The 9,567-nt window shown below is 42.7% G+C and overlaps 1 pseudogene; it reads left to right on the forward strand.

The window, feature by feature from the left end:
* The first annotated feature begins 2,497 nt into the window (after positions 1-2,497).
* On the forward strand, positions 2,498-2,615 carry LOC124799828 (annotated as a pseudogene).
* The last annotated feature ends 6,952 nt before the right edge of the window (positions 2,616-9,567 follow it).

Consider the following 9,567-nt stretch of genomic DNA (forward strand, 5'->3'; position numbering starts at 1 on the left):
TGATTGTGCGAGAACGGTCCCCAGATAAGTTGTTTTTACAGGGAAACACTGCCAGACCATGAAACACTAGTCCATGAGGCATCGCCGTTCGCTTCCTACTGGCAAGCCCCGTACACTTGATATCTCGCAATATTTACGATCATTGAGGGCTAGTTTAAAATGGATTTATCCGCTTTCACAAGGCTGTGTCTTCTACGTGATAGATGATTCAGTGTTGGGGCTAATTTTGATTTACGCATAGGGCTACAAAGTTGTTATTCGTCAAATGTTTCACTACACCGAAAACAAGACTCCTGGAAATCACACAATGGATATTTTTTCGGATTTTCATAGCCAAATGAAGTGTCGGGAGTGGACAATTGCTGTATCAAATTGACCAGCATGACATCTAGTTTTTCAAAAAAATTAATTTCTTGAAAGTAATTAGAGTAATTAAAAAACTTAATTATTGATTTGAGGGAAAATTACACAATGGATTTCAGTGCTCATTTTCATAGCCAGGATGGTTAATTTGATATCCCATTTGTTCATTTCTCACTCTTCAATTGGCTATGAAAATTTGGACAAAAATCCACTGTGTAATTTCTGAGGAGCCTTAATTTCGGCCCTCTCCATTTGAATAAAAATATTTAAATTCTTAAAAGTTATCAGGATTATTATGAAGCACTTAGTTAATGATCTCAGGGAATTTGAAAAATTTAAATAGAAGCTGTTGCGAGCTACGTAAATAAAGCGCCTAAAAGTTAATCTCTTAAGGCCTAGCTATTCTGGGCGTAAAAAGTTATAGTAGCGTAAAAATTCGGAATTCTTTGTTTCGTGTTGAACAAATAAAATAAATATTATGACACAGCTTAAACTGAAACTTCTCTGCTTCCTCTTGATCTATATACTATTAATAATAATAGAATACCGATCGATATTTATACTGTATTTCATGCTTTATAAACAAAACTTGAAAATAAAACAAAATTGGAAAAATGGTCAAATGTTTAGTGAAATGATTCGTCTAGGATGAGAAACAAAATAGATTAAAAAACATTCTAGAATCATTCAAAGGTGCGACAATTGTTTCTCTAGAATTTTATTTATTTCTGTTACACAAATCATTTCACAAAACATTTGAGAATTTTTTAAAACTGTTTTTCTTTTTTTTAATTTTTAAAATTTTTTTAAAGAACAATCCTAATTTACAGGAGTACGTAGTTATGTCTTACACATACATGAACACACACTCTTGAAATACGCTTTGTAATCAAGTTAAGCCCACATACAATGACATGAGACGATTTGGGGGCGACTAGAGCAATGTGAGATCCGTACGTCCCTTAATGGCCGGTCCATCGCTGCTGAGGCAGCTCGCTCTAAAGGAATGGCCTTACATGCAGGTGAATGTGCGGTGATGCTCTGTCGTGCTGAAAAATGCTGTGTTCGGCATTTTCACGCAATTGTGAAGAAAGCCAGATCTGCAATTTATTCAGGAACGTGATTCCTGTAAAGAAGCGAGTGAACGAGTTGGTAGCTGGCTGGACATCCTCAACGGCAACCGCATGAAACAACAACGTACAATTGGCGCCAAGATAAACTTTTGGTTTCGATGTGTAAGTTAGAATTCACCCTAGGTTTCTATCTTCATTCATGTAGAAGATGTACGAGTCGCAAAATCGGATGAATTTTTTGCAAACATCTTGTATCTAATACATGAAAATGAACATTTGTTTGTCTGTTTGTTTGTTCGCCTTCAGTGCGTTCCTCTACCATTCATCTGACAGGGACGAAACTTTGGTGAAATGTTGTGGGGACGCTCGCAAAGATTTCTGTAGGGGTAAGAAACACCTAGCACTCATAGGGGTGTGTGTGGAAACGGGTTTTAGAAGCTTAACTCACGATCGTTTGAGACAAGTTCACTCAAATTTTGTGTAGACCACACGTGACCCATTATTTTGTATAATTGTTCACACAGAAATATTGTCGGGTGGCCTAGGGGTGGGAGTTAGAATTCGTGATGAGTAAAAAATTCGATAACGACCGATAATAGTATGAAATCTATAGTTTTAGTAGTCGCTAAACTTATTGGTGACAGCCACGCTGATCACGATGACGTTTCACCACTAGAGTTGTGGGTGTGAGGAGGCGGTCCGAAGACAGTGACGTATCAGCATGTCTACGTAACGACTGAAGAAATTCCTACCAAAAATTGGTATACGTATCACTTGACATCTGGAGAAGTTTACTGTGACAGACACTCCTATCAAACCTATGGCTAAAGGTTTATGGTGAAAAGACGTGACATAGAAGTATGACTCAGGAACGCCTGGAGTAATTTCAACAAATTAGGTATATACAGGCCTCATTATTTGTATAAAAATACTCTCGGTGTAAGATACCCCTATTGCCTGTACGAAGGGGGTGGAGATCAGAGGGGACGACATGTAGAAACGTTCGGCAAGGAAATATTAGTACTTTTTTCCAGTAATTAGTTCACTTAGAATGCTTTTAAGCCAACGGCCTTGCCGCAGTGGTAACACCGGTTCCCGTCAGATCACTGAAGTTAAGCGATGTCGGGCTGGGCTAGCACTTGGATGGGTGACCATCCGGTCTACAGAGCGCTGTTGGCAAGCGGGGTGCACTCAGCCCTTGTGAGGCAAACTGAGAAGCTACTTGATTGAAAAGTGTAGCCGCTCCGGTCCCGTAACCTGACATACGGCCGGGAGAGCGATGTGCTGACTACATGGCCCTCCATATCCGCACCCAGTGACGCCAGTGGGTTGAGGATGACACGGCGGCCGGTCTGTACCGATGGGCCTTCCAAGGCCTGTTCGGACGGAGTTAAGTTTTTAGTTTTAAAATGCTTTTAAAGTATGAAGTGGAAGCTGTTTCTTTTTTGCATTGTTCAATGCATCAGTAACTTCATCATAATGAGCAGTCTATCGAGCCAATAATTTTGCCAACATGTTTCGGGGGTCAAAGTTCATACCACACGGCTTAATACCACAGACATATTTAGCGTCCTTTCTATAGTGGCATGGTGTTACACAGCGAAGTCATTTGTCCGGGACAGTCCTTTTTCTCGAAACAACAATCAGTTACTGTTAGAATTACAAGCTTTCTCAGAATTCAGATGAAACTGCGTGCGTGTGTGTGAGGGGGGGGGGGGGGGGTGACATATGCGCATGTGGGCAAAACCGCGGCCAATAACTAGTTATAAATAAATACAAGCAGAAGAGATTGTCGTTAGATTCTACAAATTATTAGTACATTCGATTTTCCTTGATACAAATAAGATTATTTTATAGCATGAAAATGAAGACGAAGAGTCTAAAAATTTCATATTTGAAACAACACCTCCTCCCATGCAAATCATGGTACTAAAACACTTACATCAAACACAAGACAAATCTACCAGGTGATGGTCATATTAAAAGCGTGTAATTCGGGATTTGCAAGTGTTGTACCAGACGAAAATACACTCATCGGTACAATGGTGGGTTTTTCACTTTGCTCCGGGAGGAGACCGAGTGGATACTACAACATACAAAATGTTAGTTCACTTTATTGTATCACAGATAAGAAGAATTATTGATCTTTGTATAAACAATTTGCACAGGAGTGTCGCCGAACATTAAGGTATCATTTGAAACAGACAAAATACAAGTGTCTCACTGAGAGTATATTTAACAATAACTTTCATACAGAATTCAGTCTAATACATTGATCACACAGCTAGCTTACTAGTAGTCGATTCTGTCGTCTTACTCGATGATGGCGGTCTGATGTGAGCGATGCTGAGCTCGGTCGTAAGTAGAAGAGCAGTAGTTGCGGCGTAGCGAAACTTTTCTGGGCGTGGCTGGGACGTTGTCGCTCATTCGTTGATGCTTCTTGCGGTGACTGTCTTCTCTTGTGGTTGCGTTGCGAAGTACCACCCTATTTCGGAACCTCACTCTTCGGACCACACCACACTATGGCCTTTCATATCTAGGAGAAGAGCAAGTAAACGTCAGCATGAAACGACAAAAGAAAGAAGGGGTCGTTTGCGGTTAACAGATGTAGCGGCGACCGTCAGCTGCTCGATGAAGTTGGAGGCTCCACAGCGTTCGTTGGTGAATCTCTGTAACCTTACTGGAACAAGGTAGCGCCAGACAGAGCGGCATTCAAGCAGTATAACGCGAAACTGAGTTACGAGTACGCTGCTAAGAAACAGGCTATGATTGAGCTACGAATGTGAGTGAAGCACCGTGATCTGGCTCTAAGTACGCGGATTCCTTGTACCACGCGGATGTAGTGTACACCCCTCCTCCATGGGGAGTCAGTGGACCCTGCTGAGCCGGCCAGTGTGGCCGAGCTGTTCTAGGCGCTCCAGTCTGGAACCGCGCGACCGCTACGGTCGCAGGTTCGAATCCTGCCTCGGGCATAGATGTGTGTGTGATGTCCTTAGCTTAGTTAGGTTTAAGTAGTTCTAAGTTCTATGGGACTGATGACCTCAGATGTTAAGTCCCATAGTGCTCAGAGCCATTTGAACCATTTTTGACCCTGCTGACGGATATTCGTTAAAAAGTTGCTGTGGAAAGTATCTTCCCAAGAAAAACGGCGATGAAGGCAGTTTGAGTTTAAAGGACCTTTGCAAAGACCGGCAGACTTTTTAATTGAAAAGAAATTAATAAAAAGAATTATTATCTGCCTGAGAATCGTTATCTAGATGCTATAGTTCCTCTCATTAGATAAAGAGGTACATTTACACGAGGGTAATCCGAAAAGTAAGGTCTCCTATTCGTTTATAAGTACATAGACCTGTTTATTTCTACAATGGTTTACATCAGTTTACAGCTTGAACATTTAGCTATTTTTCGACACAATCACCATTTCCGTCGATGCATTTTTGTAGACGCTGTGGCAGTTTTTGTATGCCAATGTCATACCTGCTCGCTGCCATGCTATTCAGAAAGTTATTAACCTCTTCTTTCACCTCGTCGTCGGAGCTGAATCTCTGGGACCACAATTAACGCTGACAGGTACTGTGAGACTCTGAAAATACTCAAACGGGCAATTCAGAACCGGAGAAGAGGCATTTTGAGCAAGGGCGTACACATTCTCCATGACAACGCTCGCCCACACATCGCTCAGCAAACCGTTGCTCTCCTGCAACAGTTTCAGTGGAACATAATCACCCACCCACCCTATAGTTCTGACTTGGCGTCCTGTTCCCTAGGTTAAAAGAACATTTGGCCGGAAAGCGATTCAGCTCCGACGACGAGGTGAAAGAAGGGGTTCATAACTTTCTGAACAGCATGGCGGCGAGCTAGTATGACATGGGCATATAAAAACTGCCACAGCGTCTACAAAAATGCATCGACAGAAATGGTGATTATCTCGAAAAATAGCTAAATGTTGAAGCTGTAAACTGATGTAAACCATTGTAGAAATAAACAGGTCTATGTACTTATAAAGAAGTAGGAGACCTTACTTTTGCGATTACTCTCGTACATTAATAAAAAGTAAAGAGGCAGGAAAAGTAATTACTGGAAGATAAAAACTATTAAAATTTCTTACATTTTCAAGTCTTTGAGCATAATGCCGCACGTTGTGGCTTAAGGTTAATATCATCAAATATAATTTTTGGTCACTGTATGTAAAACTATTTTGCTGTGTTTTGTATGAAAGTAAGGCACTTCTCCGTTTGAGGACCGAGTATAAACTAATGTACTTCTGTTGAGGAGATCTGTTTAGGGGAGAGTCTTGTTGTAAATTGGCAGGTTAATTTATTTTTGGAGCGGAGGCTGCCGTACGTTTTGGTTTCGACTTGTAGTAAAGACATATAACTTTTCAGGGACTCGATATGAGTTATGTGCGATGCTTAGCAGTGTAACTACTGATATGCAACTGTAGCGTCTTCTTTAGGAAACGTCAACTCATGACGTAACTAAATCACTTTGGAAATTCGACCCAATGGAGACAAATGAGTGGCCTTAGAAAAAGAGTTTCTGTGATTGTACGGTTTTTAAGACCACATTAAGTTAGTGAAAGAGAAAAGAATGTATTGTTTAGTCAGTAATTGTTTTATCTTCGACTCTCGCCGCTGTCAGCAGCCTCTGCAGTTTCACCTGGTAACCAATGGTGACTCTGCACAACAGTTCTCTAACGTCCATCCCATGTGGTCTATTTACAGTTGTTGAGTCACCCATGTGCCGCTTTAGTAATCACTGCAGGGACTGTTTCTGTACATAGGCTATCGTCTGTATTGTCACACTTACGATACGGTATATAACCAGTAGGCAACGCGTAAAACTAAATAAAGATGATAAATTTGTATAGATTACATCTATATTAGTGTAAAATAAATTTATTGCAAATAAGTGCATAATTGGTTTAAAATTATCATATCAACTGTAATTTTATTTGTAGGATGGTTTCAAAATTGACACAGGTGTCTGAAACATATCACCGACAAGAAATTAAAAAAAAAAAAAAGAAATATACTTCTCAAAGCAGCTTATGAAGGAGCTACAACCATTTATTTCTATTAGTCATTTTGCTAAAAGACCACACTGGTATCTTTGGACTGTTGTAGATGATTTACAACTTGTACCAGGCGGTCGTGTGACCTTCCACCGTTGATGCACGTCATGCCAGTGATGTGTTGAGTATCTACCTGTTAGTAGAGTGGAATTAGCGCAGTAAGATGGATGGACGCGGAGACGCGCCAGAATGACAGAATGGATCTATCGCGTTTGGACGTGCCCATGACCATACTGTGAATGATGTTTCTCGATTTGTTGCTGTATCAATGAGAACTGTTCAAAGTGGACTACAATAACTGGTGTGCAACTCGCAGCCGTGTTACACGACGTAAGAACAGTGGTCGTAAAAATATACTCACGGACAGTGCCCGAGTGTCACCCCTTGTCAATGACAATAGGTTTTAAACTCGGCAGGAATGGCTACTCCCAGTGAATACAGGAGCACGGAGGGCACATTACGAAGGGAATTGCGTAAAGTGGACATACGGAGTCTGGTACCTCCCGGAAGATCACTGTTCACAGTGGCACACGGAACAGTAGGTTCTAGGTCTACAACTCTGCTTCCGCCGTTATTTCTCGAAGTTCGGGACTTTATTGTGAAAAACTTACAAAAAAATTATGATTTATAGTATTGTCCATCGCTGGCCATTACATTCTCACATCTTTCGGATAGCATACGAACCCCGTGGCGGAAGAAATGGGCGTCTTTTCTGGGAGCCCGGAAATCAATTTTGCACCTGTTCATTTGATCGGAAGTGCTGGTCAGCCAGACTGTATGCCACTGATCGAAAAAGGTGGCAGTCAGAGAGACCGACATATGGAGAACACCGCGGGAGGAATAGGACTTTTCATTTCAACGTTTCCATGTATATTTTGACGGGTTTTGCGACATGGGGTCGAGCACTGACCTGCTGCAAAATTACCTTTACGTGTCTATCGCTGTATTGTGGCTTTTGTGTTGGCAGAAGAGCCAACACCGTGTTACGAGTGGGGGCCGAAATGCACGCGTTTTAGCTCACGCAGGCTGGCGTGTGGAGGGAAGAACTATACTGATGTGAGGTCTGGAACATGACAAGGAATGAGAATTCAGAAAGCGGACGTAATTAGTTTGATGCTTAACTTTAATCCATTAATGATGAACGTCGCTCTTGACGGTACATGATTCACAATATTATCTGTTCAGAATACATTCATAGTAACTGAATATGGCGCCTTGCTAGCTCGTAGCAAATGACGTAGCTGAAGGCTATGCTAAACTGTCGTCTCTGCAAATGAGAGTGTATGTAGACAGTGAACCATCGCTAGAAAAGTCAGCTGTACAACTGGGGCGAGTGCTAGGGAGTCTTTCTAGGCTAGACCTGCCGTGTGGCGGCGCTCGGTCTGCAATCACTGATAGTGGCGACACGCGGGTCCGACGTATACTAACGGACCGCGGCCGATTTAAAGGCTACCACCTAGCAAGTGTGGTGTCTGGCGGTGACACCACAGTGGCCGTTTGTGTTTCAGTGCTGGGCTCGAACGCATCAATTGCTTTCGATAATGATGTCCTGCGACTGCCTTCGTCTGTTTCAGTAGCTATGAAAACGTTCTGTCTTCCACCGCCATCCCGGACTTCCACACCGAGCGAGGTGGCGCAGTGGTTAGCACACTGGACTCGCATTCGGGAGGACGACGGTTCAATCCCGTCTCCGGTCATCCTGATTTAGGTTTTCCGTGATTTCCCTAAATCGCTTCAGGCAAATGCCGGGATGGTTCCTTTGAAAGGGCACGGCCGATTTCCTCCCCCGAGCTTGCGCTCCGTCTCTAATGACCTCGTTGTCGACGGGACGTTAAACACTAATATCCTCCTCCTCCTCCGGACTTCCACATCAAAATCACCGTTCTTAAGGCGTTGAAAACATTCTCTCACGTTCTTCCACTAATAGTTTCCTCACCATTGGTCTTACCCAGCACTTTAAGAGCCACAGCCGCAGTTTTCTTCATGTTAAAGCAGAAAATTAAAACTTCCCGCAAATGGCGAGAAATGGGTACGTAAGTATACGTACTTAATCGAGAATAACCTTATGATGCAATCACAAATTGACTGATATTTATGTTTACAGATGCCTAAGCTTATTGCATTACACCTATGACCAGCCACTTGAACCCAACTTGCCGCTACTGCCCGCTAATGCAAGACGGTAGAAGCAAAGCTGTAGACCTAATATGAGTCGCGACTGTGTCTTTTTCAAATGATTCAAGGTGTCTAGTGCGCCGAAGGCCATTGAGGAATATGTGGAGGAATTTGTTCAGGCTGGAGGTTGTTCTCTGATGTTTTGGGATTATTTTTCGTACCAAGATGGGCCCACTCGTTCAGGCTACCGTGAACATGAACTATGATGTTTATGTCAACGTCCTCGGTGAACAAGTGCAGTCCTTTCTTCTTCATCTTCATGATGCGTATGCTGTGGTCACTATCGTCCTCCAAGATAACAAGCGTTGTGTTGGCAGGACTGCAAGCGTTCGTTTCTGTTTTGACCAACACTCAGGCACCCTTTTGCACCTTGATTGGTCCGCTATATCATCCGATCATAATCCCATCGAAATGTCTGGGACTGTTTGGCACAACGGAAAAACCGTTGCAATCCTCGACGCAGCAATCTTGTAGCTCTACGGACTCTAATCATCAATGACTCTCTTCAGGTGGATATGACGTATCGGAAGAAACTTCTGGGCTGAGCTTGATATGGCACATCTGAAGAAGCTTGAGGGTTCTCTTCCGTGCTGAACTGAGGTAGTTATTAAGGTTACAGATGATGTTACGTGGTATTCTACATCTACATGATTACTCTACAATTCACAATTAAGTGCCTGGCAGAGGGTTCATCGAACCCCCTTTAAGCTACTTCTCAACCGTTCCACACTCGAACTGTGCTCGGGGAAAACGAACACTTAAATCTTCCCGTGCGCGCTCTGATTTCTCTTATTTTATTATGATGATTATGTCTCCCTGCCGGCCGGAGTGGCCGTGCGGTTCTAGGCGCTATAGTCTGGAACCGAGCGACCGCTACGGTCG

Source organism: Schistocerca piceifrons, chromosome 5 (assembly GCF_021461385.2).
Source record: "Schistocerca piceifrons isolate TAMUIC-IGC-003096 chromosome 5, iqSchPice1.1, whole genome shotgun sequence".
Classification (NCBI taxonomy): domain Eukaryota; kingdom Metazoa; phylum Arthropoda; class Insecta; order Orthoptera; family Acrididae; genus Schistocerca; species Schistocerca piceifrons.